At 42.9% G+C, this 14127-nt stretch overlaps 1 long non-coding RNA gene across 1 annotated transcript; it reads left to right on the forward strand.

Annotated features, from left to right (window-relative positions):
* The first annotated feature begins 7074 nt into the window (after positions 1 to 7074).
* Positions 7075 to 13726, forward strand: LOC308298720. Its single transcript, XR_013962732.1, has 3 exons — positions 7075 to 7146; positions 9634 to 10258; positions 12191 to 13726. It is a non-coding gene; the product is annotated as an uncharacterized lncRNA (long non-coding RNA).
* The last annotated feature ends 401 nt before the right edge of the window (positions 13727 to 14127 follow it).

The following is a 14127-nucleotide window of genomic DNA, read 5'->3' on the forward strand; positions in this document are numbered from 1 at the left end:
TAAATACACGTGAAACATCTGTGTTGTTATAATTAGGAAATAAATAACTCATAGGAAACAGACAGGAGACCGTTTTATCAGCAACATTTCAGAATAATGGACTGTTTTACTCTGAAACTCTTAAAAACACACCAGTGATCATAATTGATCAAACTGCTGGTGCTGGTGGGCTGAGGAACCAGCAAACCTTCCAGTCTGTGTTTACACCAGTTTGACAGTCAAATGATTACATAACTGGATGTGAGCATTCCTTAACAGCCATGATGGATCACATACTGTAGTCACTATACCTTATCATTATTCTAGTCAGTGTGGGTAACATGATGTCAAACTTATTCACACTCTTCAAATAAACTCTCACCACTGTATTAATGTTATAATCAGATAATAAATAGTAAAACTATAATAATACCAGTAAGACTCCCTAATCGGGAGATAAGCGGCCGTAGGTGGCTTATCTCCACAAATAGGGCAAAAATGTGTTTTTCCCAAATCTTCCTGATCCATGTTGATGACATGAGTGTAGACATGCTGTGTAGTGATATTCGTGATTTTAGGGCAAAAACTGTAGGAGCAGTGTCCAAAAATGTGTTTTAAAAATCGGCCTGAAGGTGGCGCTAGAATAGGGCCATGTGAGAAATGAGGGGTGGGGTCTCCGCGTTGCCTTGGCGGACGAATAGGTACCGGCCCCGGCTCTCCCGGACGCTCCTAGCCCGAGTTACGGCATTTTATGTGCGCTGCAGTGGCAGGGGGTCCTCCACTGGGGGCGCCACCACTTTTGCATCCGTTCTGGAGCACCAGGAGTCGGTGGTCCCCGGGAATTCCCCGTGAGCAGCCCCGTTGGGGTGGTCATTTGGTCATTTTTGCACATTTGGTCATTTTTTACATCTGGGGGTCCCCCAGGGACCTGGGGGTCCCTGGGGCTCCGGGGGTCCTTGGAGGTTGTAGTTTGGCAGGCAAGGAGTGTGTGTGTAAAATCTGGCATGGATCGGGTCAACGGGTGCGGAGATATAAGCAGGGAAAAAGTGTGACGTGTGACGTGTGAGCACATTTGGTCATTTTTTACATCTGGGGGTCCCCCAGGGACCTGGGGGTCCCTGGGGCTCCGGGGGTCCTTGGAGGTTGTAGTTTGGCAGTCAAGGAGTGTGTGTGCAAAATCTGGCATGGATGGGGGCAACGGTTGTGGATATATGAGCAGGGCAAAAGTGTGACTGACTCACTGACTGAAGACTCACAGACAGCCCATGGAGGTTTTGGTAGTAAATGCGACCTACGGTCGCAATAAAAAATACACAATGCATCTGTTTTCAAGCCCCTTACATAAAGTTTGTTACTGTACATCATTATCTTGCACTCCTTTTGATTGTGGTATATTTAATTGTGTTTAAGGTCACTGTGAAGTATGCAACATCTACATCAATAAGACACATCACTGGGCCATATGAAAAAGTAACTGATAGGCTGTTTCGGGGCCAGTACCTCTCCCACCTGCTCTAATGAAGATCCCTGAAATAAAAGAAGGATGATTGCTGAAGTGCTGAAAGAAGTAAAGCAGGAAGTAAAAAGACTAGTCAGTTGCTGATTTGGGTTCATCTTGCGACAAACCAGCCGGGAAGACTTGAAAAACTTGAAATGGACAATTAACGGTTGAGTGGAGAGATCATGCGCCAACCTTTCTCAAATTCCTGCAGCAAGCAAGTCAAGTGACATTCGATGAACTCTCATCTTCAGACACCCCAAACGCAACAATCAAGAAGTGTGCTATGGCCATGGCTGGAGCAACCCTTATCTGTGCACGTGTACAAACCATGAATGCACCACAGTATATCAATTCATTGATCCTGTGTGAAAGAAGTGGAAGTGGAATTGATCAGTGGAAAGAAGAGGTCATTCAAGTGGAGAATGCCAGGAAATGGAATGGACACTCAATGTGTTGTGTCCTACTGGTGAAGAGGTTTGTACATTTAATTAGTAAAATAATAAAGATCCCCCTTTATTGTGAGCTCGCCTATAAGGCGAGCACACTTTAGATATTGTCATTATTTATTTATCTATCAGGCAATCAGTAGACGGGATCTTCGGTTCCTTTCTACTCCTACATACTTAGTGAGAAAATGAAAATAAAAACATCAATGTGTTCAGTTTACAGTGGCGAAGTGTGCTATTATTTTTTATAGCAATCGGCCAAATGGTGGCGCTGTAGGAAGCCTTCGAAAGTGCGAACTTTGAACAGGTATAGCTCATGCTGTGTTTGAGGTACAGGCATGAAACCTGTATACACGTATGCGTCTCCTCATGCCGAACAACTTTTACCCTCTAACTTTTGACCTCTGACCTTTAGGTCTCCCACAATTCGGAATTATATGAAAAACAGTAAAAATCTATCTCCTCCTGGGATTTTCGCGTCAAGTGCACAAAACTTTTTTCACATGAACTTTGGACCAATACGGTCAAACTAATCTCGGCGGATTTCTTTTAAAGTGAAATATAATTTTTTAATAGTTCAATCAATATTGCGGTTTTATGCAAATTATTCTTCGGCCTCTAAATCATACATGCAAAGTTACACGTTCATGGCATTTGGCAAAGATGTGGAGGGTTAGTCAAAGTATCACTGAAACCAATTTTATTCCAATCGGCCAAAGGGGGGCGCTATACGAAGCGTCTGAAAATTCAAACTTCAAACGGGCATAAGTCATGACTCGTTTCGTTTGAAGACATGCAACTTGTTACACGCGTGCTATGACTCAAGCGGAAGACATCTGTGTCGTTGTTAAGTAAGCTCCGCCCTTCAATTTTCCGCCATTTTGAGCAGTTTGTAAAACGCGTAAACCCGCTTTTATTCTGGAATTTTCGCTCCACGTGCACAAAACTTTTTTTACGTGAACTTTGGACCGATATCTAAAGATCTGTCAGATCGGATTTCTTTAACATTGAAACATGCTTTTTTAAATAATTCAAACAATATTGCATTTTTATGCAAATTATTCTTCTGCCTCTAAAACATACATGCAAAGTCACATTTTCATGACAAAATAGTGTAGAGGGTTAGTTCAAATATCACTGAAACCAATCTTACCCCAAATGGCCAAAGGGGGGCGCTATATAATTTTGAGCAGTTTGTAAAACGCTTAAACCCGTTTTTATTCTAGGATTTTTTTTGCAATTTGCATGAAACATTCTACACGCAATCTAAGGACCTTTATCTAACATGCCTATGAAGTGCACACAAAAAAATTATAAAATAATAATAATAAATATAGCTGCAAGCAGCGATAAAGTGGCCAAAGCCAAAAACACCTCAAATCATGAACACAGCCTGCAATGTGCGTGAAATCTTGCAAGCACATTCCCAATAGGTCAAGGAACAGATACCAACCTTCTCACATTGGCCTGTTATAGCGCCACCAGCGGGTCAACTTTTGCACAACACATTTTTGGAACAAAATGGACCAATCTTTGACGTCAGTAACGTCAAAGAGAGCACTGCCTGCGATCTTGACATTTTGTGCTTTTATAGCCATTGTTTTCTGGCTTGAAGCGAGCCCACAATTGTTTCGAAGGAACAATATTTTTCTAGTTTGTATTAAACCCTTCAAAGATGATGTTAACATTTCCACGTTTTAAATAAAATGAAATGATATTACATTTAATGCCACACAACATCTTTACCCTCATTCTAGAAGTGAACTGCTACAGTATTTGCTCAGCACCCTTTTTAACCATGTTCAATTATGTGTTTTGTTCTAAAGGGCCATGCTGCTTCAGGTCTAACTGAAGAATCTCTCTTGGGGCCACACAGCGATTCAGTGGAGAAGGTAATTGCCTAACCTCGATGTCTTTTTTTCTGCAATGTTCAATAACCTTTAGGCCTGATTTACACTGCAGCCAAATCCAGCCTGAATCAGATCTGTGTCACCATAGACATAACAAGGTAGACGCCTCCTTCGGCTCTGGGGCATGCGTCTTGGAGGATAGGCACTTTGTACAAGACTGTATGGCTGCAGGCGTGGAGTCACCATTGAAGTGAAAACATGCGCTGCGATTGGCCAGTAGTCACTTTGAGTGGCAGCGTGCTTTTGGCACTTCCATACTTCTGCCTATCCAGTTTGACGCGTCGCTCTAATGAACTGCAGCGGCGGAAGAGGTATCTAGCTTTTTATATCTGTGTGTGTCACATCCAGATTGGAATCTGATTGGTTTCATATGACCATGTGACCATTTAAACCAATCAGATTCCAATCTGGATGTGACACAGATCTGATTCGGGCTGGATTTGGCTGCAGTGTAAATCAGGCTTGGATGCCACAATACATGTATAGCTTCATGGTTATGTTGTAAAAGAAAGTATTTTAGAAAGGTTTGCAAAAGTGTTAAAAATACAAAACTATGTGCATAATATTCCCACCCTTTACTTATTGCATTTATTACAGCACCTCTGGCAGCAATTAGAACCTCAGTTCTTCTTGACTGTGATGCTACAACTTGGCAACTATTTGGGGGCAGTTTCTCCCATTCTTCTTTTCAGATTTTCTTCAAGCTGCATCAGGTGGCTTCGGTGCACAGCCATTTTTGTATTTCTGCAGATATCGTGTTCTGAGTGGGCCTTCTCCAGAGTCCGGGTTCCAGGTGGGCCACTCCAGGACATTCAGACTTGTATTGAAGAAGTCCTGTCGGAAGTTGAACCACTGCCTCAGTCTGAGGTCCAGAGCACTCTGGATCAGGTTTTCATCATGAATCTCTCAGCATTCATTTTTCACTTGATCCTGACTAGTCCCACAGTTCCTGCTACTGAAAGATATTCCCATAGCATGATGCTGCGACCACTATGCGTTCCTGTAGGGATGGTGTTGGCCATGTGATGAGTGGTGCCTGTTAATGTTCAATAATTAAGTTAGTTAATGTTCCCTGTGGATCGATTCCTTGGAATCGTTAGCCAAAGTCCTTAACGATTCCATTATCGATGCCTGCATCTGCGCGATGACGTCACGCACGCTGCCTTGTTTTGTTAGAGTGCAGTCAACATGTCATCCAAGCAGAAGCGTCTGGCTATTTCACAAGAATGTACATGTTAATGTCACACTGGCATTGGCTGCACCTGTGTGCTATGCTAGTTTTGATGAGACATCAGCTTTCCTAGTTCAGTTGTTGCTCAATCCAACGTCCTGTTTTTGTTGTGCTCAGAATGTGAAGGCACAACATCAATTATGTTTACAGTGTACTCTATAACACGGCTGCGAAGCTTGCGGAGCTGCTGCTGTACACAGCTAAAGCAGAATCACTGTCTTCTACAGTTTGATCAACGGATTTACACGCTTTTCTTTCTTGCACATGTATGTATAGGGGAGCATTTAGCAACACTGAGCACATTGGACATGCAGCCAGTTTTGTTGTAAGAACGTGGGAGGCGGTGGCTTGCAAAACAAACCTTTTAGGGCACCTCTAACCCAGACGCAGAACGGGGAGACTTGTCCGTTCATGCAGTGCACTGTAAAAAATAAACTTTTTGGGTGATAAATTAAAATAAAAACTACAAAAAGAAGAAAATGACAGGAGGAGCATAAGGAGGGGAGGAGGTAGAAAAGACTATTGGCCACTATTTCTGACCAGCCCCCAGCATGGCTGCAAGCACTGTACTATATAGCACAATACATGACCACTGTGTATGCTGTGCATCAGAGAATATATAAAAGAGAATGTATGTTAAATGAACCCATTAGTACTCTTTCTCCCACCCCCTTGCCCAAAGAGAATCGATAAGAGAATCGATAAGAGAATCGATAAGGAATCGGATCAATAAGCAGAACTCATTATCATCATCATCATCATCATCTGTTTTAAGTCCGCTTTCCAGGCACCACTGGGTTGGACTATGGCTTTCTTCCACCTCATGGTCCATGAGTGCCCTCATGTCAGCCACCACGGTCGTCTGCCAGGTCTTCTTAGGCCGGCCACTGGGTCTTGTCCCCTCTACGTTAAAGAACATAACTTTCTTCACCCAATCAGAACTGGAACCGGAATTGCTAAAATCTTAATAATACCCATCCCTACACATCTGTCACAAGATGTCAGATCATCATCTCTCGTCAATGTACCGTTCAAGGAAGATCGTAATTGCCTGCACTTCACGTCATTATAGAACTTCAGAGAAAATGTCCAGTGACACCTACCACATTAATATTCACATGAAATGGCCCTAAAATTCAGATAATACCGCTGGGTTTACTGGATGTGGATACAAAAATAAATCCATTGACATGATCCAAGCTATGCGCCATATCAATAGCCCTGTATACCAACACATTATCATACCGGGGACGTCACGGAGCTACTATTAGTCAGAAGCCGGTGCAGGCAGTGCGTGCCTTCTCTGGCCGCCAGCGACAGCAATAACTGCCTTCCAGGGTCCACTCATAGACATTCATTCATTCTAAAGACGGCAGACCGCTCCGTCTCCGACGTGATTACTTCCGCATGCTCGACATGATTGACAGCAGTAAATATCTGGTAAACGTTTGTTTAAAATATAATAGATCTATATAATAGATGCGCCTGTCCATAAATCAATTATGCTGGCACGCAAATGCCTAATTTATGAAAATGTCCAGCAATAAATAGTATTTCTAATTTCCTGGTTCCTCGCACTGATTAGATCCCGCCTACTGCATCCGGATTCACACCACGTCCACATAACATAACGTTTCCGTATCCGCTCTGACCGAAAATGTTGTTATAGCAACCTTTACGTTTGTAAATGCTTTTTAAACAAAAAGCAGCTATATGTTGCAGTGGCTTTGGAACAAATAACAGTATTTATTTTTTCTCGAAACGATGTCATGTTTTTTTGTTACATTTAGGACGTAAACAATCATTTTGATTCTGAAGGCTGTGTTGTTAACTATAGAAGCACACTTCCTCTTAGACGGGGTCTGAGACGGACGTTTGGTAGGCCAATCAGAGGCAGGTAAGGGCGGGTCTTTCCCGAAAGTTTTCGTTGTGATTGGCTAATAGTCACTTGGCAGCAAGTTTTTCACACTACAGAAGGCTAAGCGTTAGGTTGTGGTCATTGTTGATGTTGTTCACTTCACAGACGCGAGGAATTACCATGAATTACCTACTTCTCATAACTCTATGTGAATGACTGAGGTATGTAGCCTTTCTATCTATGAGTGTCTGCATGTATTAAAGTAAACACGTTTAGTTGTGAAATCTTCACCACAATAGAACAAGGTCAATGGCGTTATTGTTAACATGTTATGATTGCTACAATTTCATACTGGCACAAGGTCAACTAAAAGGAGTTCCTAGTAAGCGTTTTGGCTTATTTGCACAGGAACCACTTTATGTATCTCATATAACATTGAAAGACAGGCAGATAGAAGTGGTGCAGTGGTGATTCAATGTTTGGGGGGTCGCGAATGTCGCTATACAGGTCTATTGATATGCAAATAGTTAGTTTCTTTGTTAAACAGTTGTCGAGGTGTGAACTGGGGGGGGGGGGGGGGGGAGGGTGCGAGACCTTTAGTAGAACACAGTACTTTGCATAGGGCATTATTAAAGGGGCTATCATAATTATCTACCCTGTGCTGTTTTCCTCCAGGGCTTTTTAAACAAAGAGATTCTGAATATCAATTCAATTCAAAGGAGCTTTATTGGCATGAGAAAACATACGTTTACACTGCCAAAGCAAGTCAAATAAAAACAGTTGAAAATGGGGAACATCAGACAGTGCTTATATGGTTTAGTTATAGAACTGTAATGGTCCATTGGTGGCCACTGGAACATTTGCTCATGACAATATTTCATTGATGTATTCTCATCAATTAAGAAAATGGATAGAAACCTGAAAGCTACATCACTTTGCATTCTATTTTGCCAAGTACTGTGTTCTGTCTGTCTTTCAATGTTATGTGAGCTACATAAAGTGGTTTCTGTGTAATTAAACCAAAAAGCTTACTAAGGTCTCCTTTTAGTTGACCTTGTACCAATGATTTGTAGTGTCATGAAACTATTTTCCCCTTGTACCCATATATGGAGATCCATGTACTGTATATGGAGATATGCTGTGAGAGCCCAAACATGCTTACTCAGTTATTCGTCCTTATGACATCTGACCATGCATGTATGGTCTTATGACCATACATGGAGATCCCTGTCTGTAGAACCAGCCACACAGATATGGGCTGTCTTGGACAGCTGTCTTGGCCATATATGGATTCTGTTAGTGTGGTATGTGGCCTCCATATATGGGCATTCCCATATGAAGTCCTGTTAGATATGGGCTTAATATTGATGACATCAGGGAACTCCATATATGGGTATAAAGGGATTCTGTTAGTGTGACATCACAGTGAAGCCAGAGCGTGATGTCAGAGCGGCAAACCCATAATGTTAAGAGTGGTTCCCCTGACAGTGACATCAGAGCATGATGTCAGAGAGCGACAAACCCATAGAACCACAGTGTCAGTCAGGCGTGACAGAGATACATACATACGAACAAGCTGTGACCGTTCACATACTAATACTAAAAGTCTGTAGGCTAATAGTCCTCTCAGGGTAATAATAACCAGGCAGACACTAGCCTTACAGTGAATAGGATAGTATAGTCAGGCATTGACACTAAGGCTTGCCCACCTGCCCCCGGCAGGTAAATGAAACTTTGGGGCAGGTGAAGTTTGCATTCAGGTTGCCCGACTGGGCAATTTCTCATTTGAGAGGGGACACGACCGATAAACAACACAAGATATCTGTCTAAACACCTGAACGTGGCCATAAAAAAAGATATAAAATGACAAAGTATGAAACCATAGCAATCATAACTACCTAGGTATTTGGATTTGGAGGTATTGAGGTATGATTACAAATTGTTATTGAGTTAAATTGAGTAGTAATTAAAATCTTACCTATCATTTTATAATGGATGATTTACTTTTTGGGCAAGTGTACATGACCTTTGGGCAAGTAGAACATGACCTGTACTTGCCCGACGGGCAAGTGCCTCTTAGACCTTAGTGTCAACCCCTGATAGTTATGTAGCTATAGTTATTATTATAAATGTTTAGATTACGGCAGAAGCTAGTGATTAAGGCTGCAGTTCTAATTGCAATTGGGAGTCCATTCTACAGTTTGGGAGATGGAGAAAAGACTGGGACAAGGGGATCGTTGTCCAGGGTGTTTTAGCAAAGGTTCTGTCAGCTTCCCTGTGTTAGCTCATCTTAGCTTTCTTATTGCTTTGAGCTTTAAATGGAAGCCTGCATAAACAAGAGTTTCACCTCACTGTTACCTGTAATTGTGTTGTGACAATAAAGTTGATTGATTGATTGATTGATTGATTGATTGACTGATTATCTGAGTAAGTGGGAGGGGTTGTAAGGTTGGATCACGCTTTGAAGGTATGGGGTGCCATAACTTTGGTTGCTTGGTAGGCCCGCATCAGTGTTTTGTACTCAGTGTGGGCAGCAGCTGCGAGCAAGTGGAGGGAGGGGTAGACCTGAACATTTTGGCTGGTTGAAGATCAATCATGCTGCGACATTCTAGATAATTTGCAGAGGCTTAAGTGCACATGCCGGAAGGCCAGTAAGGAGAGAGTAAATGTTGATGTGTGTTTTCTTTTCTTCTTTTTTTTGGTTGCAGGTGGTTGCAGTGAGACACCTGTTCCTCCCAACGATGTTCCTGACACCACCCTCGGAGGTCTTCTTCACTCCAGATGCAGTCACGAGAGCTCTATCTGTGTGGAGCAGAGAATATCACCTTTATGGATGATGATGATGATGATGACAGTGACTTTGAATGTCTGATGACGACAGATTCTCACCCTCCCTGCGTCAGACCCTTGACGCTGTCAAGTAGCCTTCCGCGTTCATTCCAGACGCCATAAGGCATGCTCAGCTCGTCCATTGCAGACGCTATAAGACAGTGGGCCGACCCCGCCCACCTCTTTCAGACGGGCATGCGGCAGATCTCTGAGACTGTTGCCATAGCAACATTGGCTAAGGTGGAGACAGCCAATCACAAACTTCGGCTGCCTTAACTCAGTTGCTTTTTTGATACACTCAGACTGACGACCTGCTGTGGACTATATGGGAAGATATAGGTAGATAACCAGTAGACCAGTGGAGGGCAGTAATACACCTGGCGGCGTCCACACTGCCGGAAGTCAAGAAGAAGAAGAAGAAGACGACCTGCTGTTTCCTGAATGGATTGTTGTTGAAGTGAGCAAGAAGCGTAGCACTGTCATGGATTTATGAATGCCATTCAGGTAAGATACAACAATAAAGCCATCATATAGAATGACTCAATGGGGGTTTATTGTTAGCATGTTAGGCCTGTAATCTGTATCTATCCTGCAACAACATATTAAGCTAATTTAAAGCTAAGCTAAATACAACAACACCTCCCCCAGCCAGGGACCCCTTAGCTGAGAGACATGAATTGTTGTAATTCCCCCAATAATTCCCCCCAATTCCCCCAGTAGTAACCCTGGAGGGGGTCCCCAGAGTTACTACTGGGGGTCCTCCAAATCTTTGAGTGATAGAAACTTTTTTTACTCCTTTTTTATATTAACCACTTGAACCCTAGCCTCCATATTCTGAGAATTCTAGCCCAAAATAGCAGATCTACAAGCTCACAACGCCTAAATCGGCTGTTTTTGGCAAAGAGCCTTGGTGTAGAGGGGGAAAAGAGCAGACCAAGTACAGAGTCAAAGGTGAAGTTTATTAAGTATTGACAGTTCAAGTGGTTAAATATCTGAAAACACAAATTTACATGACAATACACTGATTTTGCTGTCAAACACCCTGTGCTGACCCCTTAGCTGAGAGAGAGATGAAGCAGGGACCCCTTAGCGGAGCGACATGAAGCAGGGACCCCTTAGCTGAGAGAGAGATGAAGCCGGGACCCCTTAGCGGAGCGACACGAAGCAGGGACCCCTTAGCTGAGAGAGAGATGAAGCAGGGATCCCTTAGCGGAGCGACATGAAGCAGGGACCCCTTAGCTGAGAGAGAGAGATGAAACAGGGACCCCTTAGCAGTCCCTGCTTCATCTCTCTCAGCCACGCTGTCCCTGCTTGGGGTCCCTTAGCTGAGGGAGAGAGATGAAGCATCAGATAAGGGGGTCCCTGCTAGAGTTCTCAACGGGCCTGAAAATTAAGGCCCGGCCCTAACTGGGCTGGCCCAAGGCCCTACCCTACTAGTTAGCATACATTTTAGGCCCTACCCGGCCCGAAAACGTCGGGTTGGGTATGGTCAGGTCTATAACAGAGTAATAGTAATAAAATAAAATAAAAAATATATTTTATTTTTTCATTGAGCCCGAGGCCCTACCTGGCCCTACTAATTAGCATACATTTTAGGCCCTACCCTAACCCTACCCTAAATGTCGGTCGGGTTCGGGTATGGTCGGGTTCGGGCAGAATTTGAGAACTCTAATCCCTGCTGCCTTCAAGCAGGGCACTAGGAACGTGGGCACCTAGACGAGTGGGCACCTAAATTGTGATTTTCCACATTGCATATTAGCATGCTGCTTTGTTGCTGGTACTGTAAGTCAGTGGTTCTCAACCTGGGGGTCGGAACCCCCAGGGGGATCCCCAAATTATTTTGTGGAGTCCCCAGTAAACAAACCAACATAAACGTTAGGTGTATAGAGCAGGGGTCTTCAACAGGAGGTCCTCAGAGTTACTACAGGGGGTCCTCCAAATCTTTCTTCTTTTTTTATATCAACTTGTATCCTAGCGTCCTTATTCTAAGAACTTTAGCCACAAATAGCTGATCTACAAGCTCACAACGCCTCATGCTGCGAGGCGTTGTGAGCTTGTAGATCGGCTATTTTCGGCAAAGATCTTTGGTGTAGAGGGGAAAAGGAGCAGACTAAGTACAGAGTGAAAGGTCAAGTTTATTAAGTATTGACGGTTCAAGTGGTTAAATATCTGAAAACACAAATTGACAAAAATACACTGACGATTGTGCTGTCAAACAATGAAGCTATATGGAATCTATGATAAGGTAGTGGGGGTCCCTGCTTCATCTCTCTCTTAACTAAGGGGTCCTTGGCCTGAAAACATTGAAGACCCTGGTATAGAGGGTATATCTGCACATTTCTAATGTTTAGGCAGAAAGTGTGAAAATAGTTGATACATGCTCATGTTGATCGACATGTTACTAATACAGCCTTTATCTTTTGTTCTGCATTCAAGTGTCACCAACCAGAAGTGGCAGCCGAAGTATCGTCAAAGATCTCACTAATCCGACGTCTCGCCTGTGCTAGCTGGGATGCATCTGCCACTGTGCTCTGAATCTCCACGCAAGCTCTGGTCTTCTCCACCATATCTAAATAGACCCCAGTCCTGCCACCCGTACGGCGAGGCGGCACAAGATCTACTGCTCTTCAGCAGAAGGCACTACAGAAGGTGACTGCAGTGGAGGTGAGCTTCCCTCCCTCCAGGGAATATACAAGAGGCCATGGCAATGGCTGAACGGATCACAGTCGCTGAGAGGCAAGCAGTAACAGCCGCTCTAACAGACTCTGGAGTTCTTCTTGGCTGCCATCAGACAAATGAACAAACATTGAACCCTATCCACCTGTTTCCGCAAGACTTTACTGTAGCATTATCTGCGGGACACTTCCGTTTAACAGCAGACATACAAGCTCACGTCACGTCGCAGATGCAACCGTTGTGAGCTTGATCACACTCGGCTGCGACGCCGGAAATGCCGCTCGCCTTCTGCGCAATGCACGATGGGACGTTGGAAAGTTGTGGATATGGCCAGGCCCAGACTGTGTGGGAATTTGTCTTTGGCTTATGTTTGGCATTTTGCACAAATTTGCATTTTGCAAAATGTTCCAGTTTGAACTTGAGCTTTGCACTGTTCAGGTAGTTAAGATCTTAATATAGACCAGTGATTCTCAAATTTTGAAATTCCCCACGGGTCCATTTGGTTCCATTTGTACGCTGTCAAAGTTACAGACTCGTCACGGTCAATTTAGACCCCCATAGGCTAGAGAACCTAGGCTAGAGCAGGAGTTCCCAAACCTTTTTGTCTCCGGGCACCCTATAAATATATTTTTTAATCCAAGGCACCCCTACATTATAAGGTGGAAACCTTGTATGTCCAAAACTGTTCCTTTTGTATTTATCATCTATAAAATGTCCTAAACTAGTGAAAACAGCAGATCTACAATCACACAAGCACTTAAGATCTACAAGCACACAATGCGAGGCGTTGTGTGCTTGTAGATCGGCTGTTTTCACTAGTTTTGTGCAACAGAGGTTTCTGCCTGACAGTAATGATATTTTTGTGATTATGTTGCGACTTGCGAGGAAAACGTTGAGATAATAGCCACTTGTGTTTAAAATGATACAATTTTTTTTCAAGTGTCCAAATAAATTCCAAATATTATCAAATTACTGTAGCTTGCGGCACCCCGCGACTGCCGTTGCAACACCCCAGGGTGCCCCGTCACCCACTTTGAAAACCCCTGGACTAGAGAGTCCCTGATAACCACTTTGAGAACCACTGATATAGAATATTTAAGCAGCTTATTTATTTATTTATTTTAACACAGATTTGAATGTGGTATTATTAACACTGTACATACAGTAGCTGCTGTTAGAGTTTTTAGCGCACAATGAATTTCACTTGCCTTTTACTTGTAGATGGTATTGCTGACAATACAGCAATGATTGAAGAGTGAGTTGTACTGTATGTTATGGATATATGTAATAAATGGATTGGTATATCCAACTCAAATACAAACCTCTGGACATTGAATTTATGCATGCGTCTGACTAAAAATGTATTAAACTATAACTGGTTTAAAATTGTAATTCTGGTATATGACAGTTGCTTCTGATCTGAAGTTATATTTCTGTTACAATGACCATTAAGTTACAATAGAAAATGCATTTCTATAATTTGTGTTTAATAAGTGTTGAAAACATTAAAATATGATTCTGCATTGGCTTATTGGGTAATCTTTATAATCGGTTTATAACAATTACACTAGAAAAGCATGTAGACAGAAGGCGTAAACAGAAGCATGACATGGTGTTCTTGCATAAAAACATGTTTTCTTTACTTTTCACTCAACGAGTCCTTATGCATTATATTATGGTCTGTAATCAGAAACATG

This window comes from Nannobrachium achirus (genome assembly GCF_963921795.1).
Source record: "Nannobrachium achirus genome assembly, chromosome: 14".
NCBI classification, from domain to species: domain Eukaryota; kingdom Metazoa; phylum Chordata; class Actinopteri; order Myctophiformes; family Myctophidae; genus Nannobrachium; species Nannobrachium achirus.